The sequence below is a fragment of the Heterocephalus glaber genome, unplaced genomic scaffold, assembly GCF_053883595.1.
Source record: "Heterocephalus glaber isolate CG9 unplaced genomic scaffold, H.glaber_assembly_v1.0 deba00001831, whole genome shotgun sequence".
NCBI classification, from domain to species: Eukaryota; Metazoa; Chordata; class Mammalia; order Rodentia; family Bathyergidae; genus Heterocephalus; species Heterocephalus glaber.
In genome coordinates, this window is record NW_028258491.1 from 919,920 (window position 1) to 934,678 (window position 14,759).

The following is a 14,759-nucleotide window of genomic DNA, read 5'->3' on the forward strand; positions in this document are numbered from 1 at the left end:
GCTTAGCCACGTGGAAGCCTCCAACGTTCAGTCCCCCCCCGCCCGCCGTGTGCCACCTACCTTCTGGCTTTTCTGCTACCTCATCCCACACTACAGAGGCACAGAAGATTATAAAGACCCTTGTCCTGAGTACCACAAGATAGAGCAGAAGTTAGTAACAAAAAGAGTTCTTCTCAGGCTCCTCGAAGAAAACTGAAGCTCAGCAAAAAAGTAAAGAGAACCTCTATGACAAAGGCACATCAGGCCACTGTACTTGGTCTGCTGCTGGCTTGCTGAGACTCATTGAGTTGTGTATGCACAGGGATTCATATGTTGCCTACTGTGACAGCAGAGACATACCCTGAAGGAGGCCCATAATTTCTAGTGCTATTTGCAAAAAACAAAGAAAATTTTTTTTCTTATTTTTAATTCTTAAATTTTACTTTGTTTTACCTTCAAAGTTTTACTTTTCTTTCTTTTATCTTTCCTTTTTCTCTCTCTCACTCATTCTCTCACTGTCCCACATTGCTCCTCATCTCCCCATTTGCTTCTTTCTGCACTGAATTCAGATTTCTCCCTTACTGTTCTTTTCTTCTCTTTTTCCTTCTCTTGACTATAATTAGGTTTAAAGGAAAGTAAATGTGGTATCTAGCCTCCCTGTTGCTGTTAGGTGATTCTATTCACATCTTTGTTATTTCATTCTACCTTTTTCTCTTGCCTTTAATAGTTTCTTAGAGTTTGTGTGATATTTCTGCGTCTTCTGGCCTCACTGCTAATCTTACCTGTTCTTTCTACCTGTCCCTCCCTCTGCAACTCCTTTTAACTCCCCACCCTGAAGGGGAAAGATGCTATATTGAAGAGTTTATTCATTATAAACTTGTGTTGGTCCTCGGTTTTAGTTCAACTCACATAGTTAAAAGTGATAGATTAATAACTGTCACAAAATGTCATTTTCTAAGCTGTGCTTGATGCTATGGTATTGCTGACTATGTCATTTGGGCTAACATGTTGTGATTGATTTAATTAGTTTTCCTTCCTGATATAAGAAAAATATAATAGTTTCAGAGTCATTAGAGTCTCAAAACCCAAACACAAGCTATATCTGGAAGAAACCTCTGAAAAGCCATCATTCCACAAGGGTTTTAAACACAAGCAGCAAAGATACCTACATTAAGCAATCTTGAAATATCAACCCAGGAATTAAATCAAGGTAAGTACCAAAAACAAAAATGAGAAGACACTTAAGCAAGGCACAAATGCAGGCTTCCATGCCACAAAAAGTAAAATTCTGGGGGAAATGAGGTGGAAAAGTCTGATAAGAAACCACTTGGACACCCTGAACTGATAGCACAGGAAGTAACAAAGCAGATGCATGAGGCCCTAGAAAAATTCAAAACAGAAATAATCTTCCAGATAAATACAGACGTGGTAAGCAGAGTGAAAGACATGATTAGAAGCTCTAGAGCAGAAACAGATAAGAAAATAGATGAGATCAGAAACAGGCTGGAAGCCATGAATGCCCAGCATAAGAAAGAAATGGAAAACATGATTGCCCAACATGAGAAAGAAATGAAATCCATGAAACAGATTCAAACAGATATTCAGGAGATTAAAAACTCCATTGAAAGCATTCAGATCAGACTAAGAGAATCTAAAGACAGAATATCAGATATAGAAGACAGGATTGCAGTTAAGGACCATGAAAATAGAGATTTCTTAAAGATAGTAAGGGACCATGAGAAATCAATGCAACAGCTACTAGAGGATGCAAAGAAGAATAACATAAGACTCATAGAAGTCCATGCAAAAACAAGAGAAAGTACAATGGACACAAAAATACTGTTCACAGAAGTAATAGTAGATAACTTCCCATACAGAGGTAGGGAATTTGGTGTACAGATAAGTGAGGCATATAGAAATCCATGCAGCCATGACCAAAAAAAAATCTACACCTAGACATATAATAGTCAAGATCCCAGAAACCCAACAGAAGAACAAAATTCCACAGGCAGTTAGAAAAAAGAAACAAATCACCTAAAAAGGAAAGCCCATCAGAATCATGGCAGATTTCTCAACACAAACCCACAAATCAAGGAGAGCCTGGAGTGAAGTATTTCAAGCTCTAAAAGAAAATAACTTCCAACCTAGACTGTTGTATCCAGAAAAATTATCTTTCAAAATTGATGGGGAAATTAGATACTCCCATGACAAAGAACACTTGAGAAATTTTGTGAACATCAAACCAGCACTCCAAACAATATTAAGCAATATCCTAGAAAAAGACAATGAAGGTCACAACTCCATGAGGCCCAGCAGAGAGAAGGCACCATGCAAGGTAAGACACTAAAGCGAAAGGGGGGGAAAATAAAAAATAAAAGAGCCAACAAGAGTAAAACATCATGACAAGGATGAGTCAATATCGGTCAATTATAACTATCAATGTTAATGGCCTCAATTCACCAATCAAAAGAAATAGACTGGCAGAATAGATTAAGAAGCAAAAACCAGCAATATGCTGTATAGAAGAAACACACCTAACTCAAAAGGAAATCCATAGACTGAAAGTAAAAGGATGGAAAACAGTTCTCCATGTGACAGGAACCCAGAAAAAAGCAGGAATGGCAATCTTTTTAAAAAAATTTTTTTTGTATTAAATTCTTTTATTGGTGCATTGTAGGTATACAATGCAATTACATTTCTCATTGGGAATTGTACCTTTATATAAGGCATCTTGGTTCTTATTTTTTCCCCATTCCTAGCCCTCCCTTCATGCCCTCCACCCTTCCCTACTTACAAAGACTTTATTTCCATTTTTTCCATTTCTCAGCATTTTTTCCTTTCCCTTCTCTCCTTTCCCCTGTGCCTCCCACTACCCCTACCCCTTTGGACCTTTTCTTCCTATTTTACATTATCGATTATTCATTCTAATCATTGGTACATTTTAGGTATACAATATAATGACATTCATCATTGGAAATTTGCACCTTTACATAGTCTCTCTTGGTTCTTGTTTTTCACCTTTGCCCAGCCCTCCCTTCAACTCCTCCAGCCCTCCCTATTTACAAAGATTTTGTTCCTATTTTTCCATTTTCTCATATTAATCCCATTCCCTTCTGTCCTTTCCCCTAGCCCTCCCACTTCCTTCCCCTTTGCCCCTTTTCTTCCTATTTCACATGACCTATTATACATTTAGTCCTTATTTACACTTTCAGTTTCTCACACCAGAGAAACTATTCGGTATTTACACATCTGTGTCCTATTTATTTCACTTAAGAGTATTGCCTCAATGTGCATCCACTTAGCTATAAATGTCTCTAATTTCTCATTTTTTATGGCTGAGTAGTACTCCATTTTATTAAAAAAACACATTTTCTTTATCCAGTCTCCAGTTGATGGGCATTTGGGCTGTTTCCAAGTTTTAGCTATTACAAACAGTGCTGCTATGAACATGGGTGCACATATATCACTGTGGTATGATTCTTTTAATTCTTTGGGGAAGATCCCCAGCAGTGGAATAGAGAACGATACAAAAAATCATTGAAGCCAAGAGTTGGTTCTTTGAAAGAATCAACAAAATTAATAAACCTTTAGTCAACCTTGTCAGAAAAAGGAAAGAAGAGGGCCAAATCCATGCAATTAGGAATGAAAAGGGTGAAATGACAACAGACCCAGAAGAAATCCAGATGATCATCAATACCTACTTCCAGAACCTATATACCAATAAGATGGACAACACAGAAGAAATGGACAGATTCCTAGATACATATGAATTACCAAAGTTGAATGAAGAAGACCCAAAAATTCTGAACAACCCAATATCAACCAATGAAATTGAAAATGGAATTAAAAACTTATCACCTAAGAAAAGCCTGGGCCCCGAGGGCTTCACTGCTGAATTCTACAAGACATTTAGAGAGGAACTGCTGCCACTACTGTTTAAACTCTTCAGTGAAATTGAAAGGGAAGCAATACTCCCAAATTCATTCCTGGAAGCAAGCATCACCTTGAGCCCCAAAGCAGAGAAAGACCCAACCGAAAAAGAGAACTATAGGCCAATCTCACTAATGAACATAGATGCAAAAATCCTTAATAAGATACTGGCAAACAGAATGCAGAAGATCATCAAGAAGATCATACACCCTGATCAAGTGGGATTCATTCCAGGGATGCAGGGATGGTTCAATATATGAAAATCAATTCATGTAATACACTATATCAATAGAGCCAAGGACAAAAACCATATGATTGTCTCCATAGACGTAGAAAAAGCATTTGACAAAATCCAACATGCATTTATGATAAAAACCCTACAAAAAATTGGAATAGATGGTCTCTACCTCAAACTGATAGAAGCCACCTATGAAAAACCAACATAAGAATGGCAATCTTATTTGCAGACAAAGTAGATTTTAAACCAAAACTAATTAAGAGAGACAAAGATGATCACTACATGCTTAAGAAAGAAACAATCCAAGAGGAAGAGATTAGAATCCTAAATATGTATGCCTCAAATATGAATGCTCCCAACAATACAAAACAAATATTAATGGACATGAAAAACCAAATAAGCACTAATACAATTGTAGTGGAGGGCCTCAACACCCCTCTATCACAAATAGACAGATCAACTAGAAAAAAATTTAACAATGAAATTCTAGAACTAAATGAAGCTATTGAACAAATTGACTTAATAGATGTTTACAGAGTGTTCCACCCCACAAAATCAGAATACACATTCTTTTCAGCTGCACATGGGTCATTCTCCAAAATAGATCATATCCTAGCTCATAGGACATATCTAAGTAAATGTAAAAAGTCGAAGTTATCTTCTGTATATTATCAGACCATAGTGCAGTACAATTGGAAATCAAAATCATAAGAAACTGCAAAACACCCACAAACACATGGAAATTGAACAACACACTCCTGAACAACCAATGGGTGATAGAGAAAATTAAAGAAGAAATTAGACAGTTTCTACAAGTAAATGATAATGCCAGCACAACATACAGGAATCTGTGGGACACAATGAAAGCAGTTCTATGCAGGAAATTCAGAGCAGTGAATGCCCATATTAGGACAACAGAGAGAACTCAGTTAAATAACTTAATGCAGAACCTCAAGTTCCTAGAAAAAGAAGAGCATAACAAATCCAAAACTCATACAAGAGAGGAAATTATAAAGATCCAAGCAGAAATCAATGCAATGGAGACTAAGAGAATGATACAAAAAACTCAATGAATCAAAGAGTTGGTTTTTTGAAAGAATAAATAAAATTGATAAACCTTTAGCCAACCTTATCAAAAAAAGGAAAGAAAAGTCTCAAATCGATGCAATTAAGAATGAAAAAGGTGAAGCCACAACAAATCCAGCAGAAATCCAAAGAATCATCAATACCTACTTCAAGAACCTGTACTTTAATAAAATGGAAAACACAGAAGAAACAGATTCCTAGATACACACGAATTGCCAAAATTAAACGAAGAATATATAGAAATTCTAAACATGCCAATAAAAATGAGTGAAATTGAAAATGTAATAAAAAGCTTACCAACAAAGAAAAGCCTAGGTCCTGATGGCTTCACTGCTGAATTCTACAAGATATTTAAAGAAGAACGTTCACCATTACTCTTTAAACTCATCAAGGAAATTGAAAGGGAAGCAAGGCTTCTCAATTCATTCTTGGAAGCAAGTGTTACTTTGATCCCCAAACCAGGGAAAGAGCCAACTCAAAAAGAGAACTACAGACCAATCTTCCTAATGAATATAGATGCAAAAATCCTCAGCAAGATACTGGCAAAAAGAATACAGAGTGTCATCAAGAAGATCATACTCCCTGACCAAGTCAGATTTATCCCAGGGATGCAAGGATGGTTCAAAATCCATAAATCTATAAATGTAATACACTATATTAACAGAACCAAGGACAAAAACCACATGATCATCTCAATAGATGCAGAAAAAGCATTTGACAAAATCCAACACCCATTCATGATAAAAACGCTACAGAAAATTGGAATAGAAGGTCTTTATCTCAACCTGATTAAGGCTATCTATGAGAAACTAACAGCCAACATCATACTACATGGTCAAAAACTGAAAACTTCCCTGCTAAAATCAGGAACAAGACAAGGATGCCCACTATCACCACTGCTGTTCAATATTGTTCTGGAAACATTAGCCATAGCAATTAGGAAAGAGAAAGAAATAAAAGGAATAAAGATAGGAAAGAAAAAAGTGAAACTGTCATTATTTGCTGATGATATGATACTTTATATAGAAGACCCAAAAAACTCAGTCACAAGTCTTCTAGACCTAATTGACAGATTCAGTAGAGTAGCTGGATACAAGATCAACACTCAAAAACAATAGCCCTCTTATACACAAATAGCAGACCCACTGAGAGAGAAATTTGGGAAATAATTCCTTTTACAGTAGCATCTAAAAAAATGAAACATCTAGGAATCAACCTAACAAAGGAAGCAAAAGACCTCTACACTGAAAACTACAGCACTCTGAAGAAGGAGATTGAAGAGAATATAAGAAAATGGAAAGATATCCCTTGTTTCTGGGTAGGAAGAACCAATATAGTGAAAATGGCCATACTTCCAAAACTACTATATAGCTTCAATGCAATGCCAATTGAAATTCCAACAACATCCTTCACAGAACTAGAGAAAACAATCCAAAAATTCATTTGGAAACAGAAGAAACCTAGCATAGCAAAAGCAATTCTAGCAACAGAGATATGGCTGGGGGCATCAGAATCCCCAATTTGAAACTATACTACAAAGCTACTGTGATAAAAACAGCATGGTACTGGCAAAGAAACAGATCTAAAGATCAGTGGAATAGATTAGAAGATACAGAAACAACTCTAAACATACTCAGTCACCTCATCTTTGACAAAGGAGCCAACCACTCTCATTGGAGGAAAGATAGCCTATTTAATAAATGGTGTGGGAAAAACTGGATTTCAACCTGTCAGAGATTAAAACTAAACCCATACCTATCACCGCACACTAAATTAAGATTGAAGTGGATTAAAGATATAAATATTAAGTCAGAAACACTAAACTTGCTGGAAGATAAGTTAAGTAGAACTCTTGATGATATTGGCATAGGAAAAGATTTCATGAACAAATCTTCAGTAGCATGGGAGCTAGCACAAAGTATCAACAACTGGGATCTGATCATATTAAAAAGCTTCTGCACTGCAAGAGAAACTACCAACATAGCTAAGAGACAACCTACAATGTGTGAAGAAATATTTAGCAGCTGTAGCTCAGACAAAGGTCTACTATCAAGAATATATAAAGAACTGAAAAAAATCAGACCTCTCAAATTTAAAGACCCAATTCAAAAATGAGCATCTGAAATGAACAGACATTTCTCAGACAAAGAAGTAAAAACAGCAAATAAATATATGAAAAAATGTTCAGCATCACTGGTCATTCAAGAGATGCAGATGAAAACAACACTGAGATTCCACCTCACCCCACAAAGAATGGTGGCTATCAGGAAATGAACCAGTAACAAATGCTGGTGGGGGTGTGGAGAGAAAGGAACCCTTCTCCATTGTTGGTAGGAAATTCGATTGGTGCAACCACTGTAGAAATCAGTATGGAGATACCTCAAAGAACTAGGACTGCAGGTCCCATTTGACCCAGGTATTCCCGTACTGGGAATTTTCCTCAAAGAATTAAAAGTATCATACCACAGCAATATATGTGCACCTATGTTTATAGCAGCACAGTGTGTAATATCTAAAGCTTGGAAAAAGCCCAAGTGCCCATCAACTGGAAACTGGATAAAGAAGATTTTTTTTTAATAAAATGAAATACTACTCAGCCATAAAGAACAAGAAACTAGAGATATTTATAGCTAAATGGATGCATATTGAGGCCATACTCTTAAGTGAAATAAATAGGGCACACATGTGTAAATACTGAATAATTTCTCTAGTATGAGAAATTGAAAGTGTAAATAAGGATGAAAATGATTAAAATGAATAATTGATAATTTGAAATAAGAAAAGGTCCAAGGGTTTGGGGATGGTGGAAGGGAAAGGGGAAAGAGAAGAAGGGAAAGAAAAAATTATGAGAAAAAAATGGAATCAAACTCTGTAAATAGGGAAGGGTGGAGGGGTGAAGGGTGCACAGGTAATGGGAGAAAAAATAAAAACTAAGATATATCATGTCCTTGTACAAACACCCAATGATAAATGTAAATGTATTTTATACCTAAAATGTACCAATAAATATATATCCTTAAAAAAAGCAGTTTGGGGAAAAAAACTGAAATAGAAACACATACATTCACTGGATTTCAAAATGTTTATTGTATTTACTTTTTTCTACCCTGAGTTCCTTATTAGAGCCCACATTGTAGTTCTAATAGGTCCTCTGCATTCTGCTTGTAGCATCCTTTGCTCACTTTAATCTCTGACTCTGCAGAGACCACAGCAGAGGGGCAGACATGGACAAACTCACTGTCTTCACAGAATTCCTCCTCGTGGATGTCACAAGCTCCCAGGAGCTCTAGGTTTTGCAAGGTGTGCTGTTCCTACTGATTTATCTGGGAGTACTAAAGGGAATCTTGTGACTGTCACTATCATCATGACAGACTCACATCTGGACTCTCCCATGTACTTTTTTATAAGCAATGTGGCCCTCCTATACCTTGGCAGCATCTCAGTTATTGTTTGCAGAGCATGGTGAATTCCATGATGGGCAGTAAGACCATGTCCCTGACAGAGTGTGCTGCACATATTTTCCTGGTCATAATGTGTGTAGCTACAGAATTTCCCTTCCTGGTGGTCACGTCCTATGACTGCTGTGTGGCCATTTGCCACCCTCTGCACTATGGGCTCATAATCACCCTGAGTCTGTGCTCCCAGGCTGCAGCTGGCTCCTGGGCCTCTGGTCTGGTCTACTCTGCTATACACACAGGTGCTTTGTTCAGGCTTCCCTTCACCAAAACCAATGTGATCCAGCAATATTTCTGTGATATTCCTCAAATCCTGAGGATTTCATCCTCAGATATTCAGTTTTGTGAATTTGTACTACTTGCTGTAACTGTTTGCCTTGTCTCAGTGTGTTTTCCCTTAAAGTTTGTGTATATGTTAATATATTTTCAACTGTGCTTAAAATGCATTCAAGGGCAGCCCACAACAAGGCCATATCCACCTGTACCCCACAGCTGGCCATTCTCCTTTTGTTTCTCATTCCTGGGTTGGTGGTTCTCTTGGGTCCCATTGCAAAGAAACCATCCATTAAGAATCTGCTGACTGCTATGTTCTACTGCATGGTGCCCCCATTCGGGAACCACATCATCTACTGTCTACACAAAAGGGAGATCAATGCTGCTCTGAGAAGAATGTTCAGCAGATAATCTGAGCTGCCACTCAAGGGTTCCCTGGACTAAAACAAAAATCTCAAATATCATTTAAAGTTGTTTAATTCATATTTGATGTATATTCTTAATTGGGATCTACACCTGTGGATTATCTCTTTCTAATTGTCTATATTTTTGTTGTTTGTACTTGTTTTGATTGAGTACATGTCTAGCTCTGAAATATATTGTGCAGTTTTTGTGTGTCTTATACATAAAATGTGAAATACCACACATCTGGTTTACATTGGTAAAATGTTTTGAAAATATTTGAGACAATATTGAGCTAAAAATAGTCTGACATCATGAGGAGCAAGGCATGAATTTTGTCCTCCACCTTACTGGAAGGCTGTGCTGATGAGACAACCTCAAGTCTGGATCTATCCATCCTGGAGAAGCGCACTGAGTGGTCCTGTGAGAGGACCCTGCTGTCTGCACTGTGCTCTTTGCACTCACTCTTCCACTCAGGCTGGGATAAGTGACAAGGAGATTAGACAGGGGAACAACTCAGGCCTGAGGACACAGTGGGGCAATAAATAGTGGGACAATTGCCAGCCCCTTTGCTAAATCTGATAAACCCTTTCTTCATTCAGTAAAAATAAGACACAAAAAAGCTGACTTTCCAAAAGATTGTAACTTGGAAGTGTTGGTTTATCCCTGTAATCCAGTTGAAAACATGCAGGCCATGCTAGATCAGTTCAAACTTTTTGTAACATGAAGAGCACGAATCAGACTGAAATATGGAGGAAGATAGAAAGATAAATGCTACTGGAGTTTTCCTGGAGAGTAACAGATAATGCTTGTACTGTGGGGTGCATTTTTCTCATCAAACAGCGCATACAAATTGATTCACTCAAAATGGGGTGTATTATTTTTCTGACTCTCAAGACCTGTATCTGAATCCTGGTGGATAAAATGCATTTTGTGTGTTTCACAACTAAATCCAAATTTCCCTTCTTTTTCATCTAGAAGCCCTGTCTAGGAAAACCTAAGCATCGAGGCACTGGTGCCCATTTATCCCCAGTCCAGCCCTGGAACAACAGGTGCATCAGGCTCCTTGTATGCAGAAGCAAGTTGTGTCTGACCCCATGGGCCTCCTGTCATCCAGAGCTCATGTCCTGCTGAAGGTCTGGACCTGGCTCACCCTCCTCAGATGCCCAAGATACCTCAACTTTCAATATTTCATCTGCAAGGAGGCTACATCTGTTCTTCTCCTGCTTTAAGTATAGGTGGTAGTTAAAATTGTATGTATGTAAGTTGCAAATCTTGATGTGATTTTTGTATTCGTTGAAATATTTGCCCCAACCAAGGTAATACATCCACAGATTTTTTTCAAAATATGTCTCTACCTGGGTCATGTACCTGTTTTCAAAGAAAAAAAATTACTCTTCAATCATATATAACTAACAGCCTTGCAAAGGTAAAAGGTTAACATTTCTGAACCTTTGAATGTTTTTGTATGAGTTAATTTTGTCATATTGTTTATTTCCATTGCAATTTATATGTAAACTTTCTGTCCAGGTTTGTTTTTCTGCAGATATTTGAATGAACAAGTAGACTGATTTTTTTTCCATGGTTAATTAATGAAGTTATTTCACTCTGGTTCTTAGTTGTTTTGACTTTACTAAATATCAAATTTTATGTAAATATATAATTTCCTACTTTTCTTTCTGAAAGATAGCAGATAGAAAAATATTAACATTAGGTTTAGTGAGATTTATAGCTCATGCATTATAAGCTTTATTTTAACTGAAAAAATATTCTAGCCATATTTAGGTCAAAAATAAACTTACTGAGAATATAACTTCATTATTTCTAAAGGCTAGATGCAAGAATGCTAATTGTTTTCCTAAGTGGAATACATGCCAGAAAACTTATAGCAGTTATTTGATAGGAATGGATACATTCAAAAAATACTAGATAATCTGTGGAGAATTTCATATTTGCTTATTTCCTCCATTTGATAAGGCTTTGGTATAGGTGATTCCCAGCACTTCCATTTATCTTTCTTCTTTGCTTATTTCTTCTCATCCTTCTGTCTTTTCATTTATGTATTTGATGTTCTTTCTTTATCTTCCTTCTGAGAATTATCAGTTATTTGATAATCCTCAAGGACTTTTTGTCGTTTGTTTTGCAGTTTTCTTCACCACTGCTTTGATACCAATGTTGTCAATATTGTAGGCAGTGACACCAACATTGATGACACAATCCACTGCATGGTGTGTAGATTCTCTTGCATTATGCTCATATCTGTATCTGACAGTTTGTACAATTTCCACTAAAACATTGTCAACAATGGATTTAGCTGCACATTCCAATCCCTACTAGACAGCTGAAAAATCCTTGAACACTACTTGCTGCAACAACCATAGCACCATCCAGGGTAGACTTTCCATCTTCATCTCTTTTAGGAGATTCTGGAACAAATTTGCTTCCATGCTTCTTAACATGTGGACCTAATTCTTTTCAAACATAATTTGATACAGTGCAAACTCCATAAACCAAGAACTGGCTTACTTTGGCTGCTCCTCCTGTAGCCTGCTTGGCCATATAAAGTCCCTTGCTGACAGCTGGACTAACTTCCACTGGTTTTTCTTCTGGCTGAATCCATTCTCAGCGTTTAGAAGCATCTTTTTAGATTGTTGTGCCAGTAAATTCAGCACCTTTGACTAAACCCCAACTCACACAGGAAGCACCTGACAAAATATTTTGAGCCATTTTCTCACTCCACTCAGGTAATTCTTTGGCTTTTTCTTCTGAAACTGGCTCACAGGATGCCATGTGACTCAGATTAACTTCTTCATTTGAAGTATCTTTGGTCTTTTTCTTATATTTTCTTTTATGATGCACATCTTTGTTGCCTTGGCCTAATGAAGGGTCTAAATGACTCACACCACTACAAGAGGCTTCTTTCACTTGGTCAAAGGGGTATCTTGTTCTTCTAGGGATTTGAAATTCATTTTCTTCTTCTGCTCTGTTCCAGTTGGCCTGGAGTCGAGGTCAGACATTTGTCTTAAAAAATCCTCAAAGAGTTCTGTATCATCTTCTGGTAGCTCAGAGGATAAGACCACATCCACAAAGCATCCTGCTGCTTGTAAAATTGTATAAGGAAACATGTAGACTCTGACAGAACATTTGAGAACTGGAAATCTATCAGGAACCAGAGGATACAACCAGTCACAAACCTGAAGAAACCCAGGAGGGTGGTTTAGAACTGTATCAAGAGAAGTATCCAAGAACCTCCCAATTTGAAGGTACTCAGGATATGAAGGTGGACTGAACTCCCCAGAAGGATTTACAAAAAAATCTGTACTCCATTTGGTATCAAAATCAATTCATCTGCATCCATCCCTAAAGTTTCAAGAGGAGTTGGCTGAGAATGAGTCCTATAGAAATCTTCTACAAATGATGAAACTTCACCAGAATCTGTTCCAGAATATCCAGACATTCTTTCAGTAGACTGATTTCAGTGATTTTGGAAACACACCCAGTGATGGTATTCTTCTGTAACAGTTTTTATGTTTTTATGTTCTGAGAGATCTTCACGCATTTCTTCATGCTGGTTGTGCTAATTCATAATGTGGCCCAGGGTGATTTTACTCTGCACCTCATCCACACTGTCACCTTTTGACTTTTTGGCAATTGACATCCTAACAAATGTGAGGTGCTGTCTCCTCCTACTTTTTATTGCATTTCTTGATGACTGATGCTAGTGATAAGTTTTTATATATTCATTGGCAAATTTTTGTTTCTTTTGAGAAATGTCTATGTAGGTACTCTGCCTATTGGATTGAATTATCTGTTTTGTTTGTATTGAGTTGTTTCACTCTCTTATATATTTGCATATTAGTCACACATCAGTATATTTTTTGCAAATATTTTCTCCCAGTCTATTAGTTATCTCTTCACTCTTTGAATTTTTTCGTCTTGTGCTGTTAAAAAAAAATTGATTTAATACAGTCTCACGTGAGTTCCTGTCTGTTTGTGTGATTCACTTTTTGGCCAGTGCTTTAGGAGTGCTATACGAAGGGATTTGCCCAGCTGAATGATGGGCTCAGTTTCCCCCTATTCCCTTCCAGTGCTGCACAGTACAAAGACTTAGGTAAAGTTCTTAGGTTCATTTTTGCATATGATATCAGATAAAGATGCTGTTTCATTCTTCTAGTTGTGAATATGAAATGCTTCAGTATAATTCTTGAAGAGATTATCTTTTCTTTCTCTGTCTTCTGTCCTCAAAACTTCATACAGCATCAATTAATTTTTAATGAGGGTTTATTTCTGGGCTCTCTCTCCTGAATTATGTACCAATGTGTCTGTCTTCTATGCTACTCTCAGGGTAATTTGATCACAAAAAATTTTAAGACTTAAAAGTCAAGTAATATGATGATTCCAGCTCTGTCACTTTTCTTCAAGATTGCTTTGAATAGTCACAACCTTTTATTGTTACATAGAAATCTTAGCATTTTCCTCATGAAAATTAATGAAGAAATTTTGAAAAGAATTGCACCGAATCTGTAGATACTTTTGGTATGATGGAATCTTAACAATATTGATACTTCCAAACCAAGAACTCAGATACTTTTTCATGTATTCATGTACTATTTCATTGATATTTTACTGCTTTCAGTATTCACATCTTTCACTACTTTGAATTTACACAAATCTACTTTATGCTAATATGCATAGGATTTGTATGTGGTTTCTGTTAAGATATTTTTATTAGTGTACAAAAATACAATTGCATTTTTCTGTTTATTTAAAACGTTAAAAAAAGAGGTGGATCATTTCTAACAGTCCTGTGATTGACTCTTTGGGATGTGCTCCATGAGAGCATGTCATCAGCAAACAGAGTTTCACTTCTTCCTTTCTTTACTTGGATGGCTTTTACTCTATTTTCCAATCGCTTTCATAGGGTTCCCAGTGCTGCCTTGACTGGAAGCGGACAGTGCACATCCTTCCATTTCCTCAGATCTTGATGAAAACTTTCCAGGTTTTCATCGGTGACTGGAGGTTTGCTGTGGACTTTCATGTATGTCATTGTTGCACTAAGGTACACTTCCTATGCCAAAATCGTTGAGAGTTTTTATCATGAAAATATGTTGAATTGTGTGAAATGACATTCTGAATCTCTTGAGATTATCTATGAATTTCCTTCCTGTTGTTAATTTTGTGTATCGCACATTGTTTTGCATAAAATCAACCAAATTTGCCACCCAAGGATAAATCCCACTTGATTATGGTGAATGTTGTCTTTAATTCAGTTGGAATTCAATTTGCCAGTACTTTGATCAAGATATTTGTACATGTGTTCATGAAAAATATTGGTAGGCAATTTTGTGCTGTACTGACCTTGCTTGTCTTTTGCATCAGTATAATGGTGGACACAT

The 14,759-nt window shown here is 36.9% G+C and overlaps 1 pseudogene; it reads right to left on the bottom strand.

The window, feature by feature from the left end:
- Nucleotides 1-11,419: 11,419 nt before the first annotated feature.
- Nucleotides 11,420-12,820, bottom strand: LOC101716076 (spartin pseudogene; annotated as a pseudogene).
- Between the last annotated feature and the right edge of the window lie 1,939 nt (nucleotides 12,821-14,759).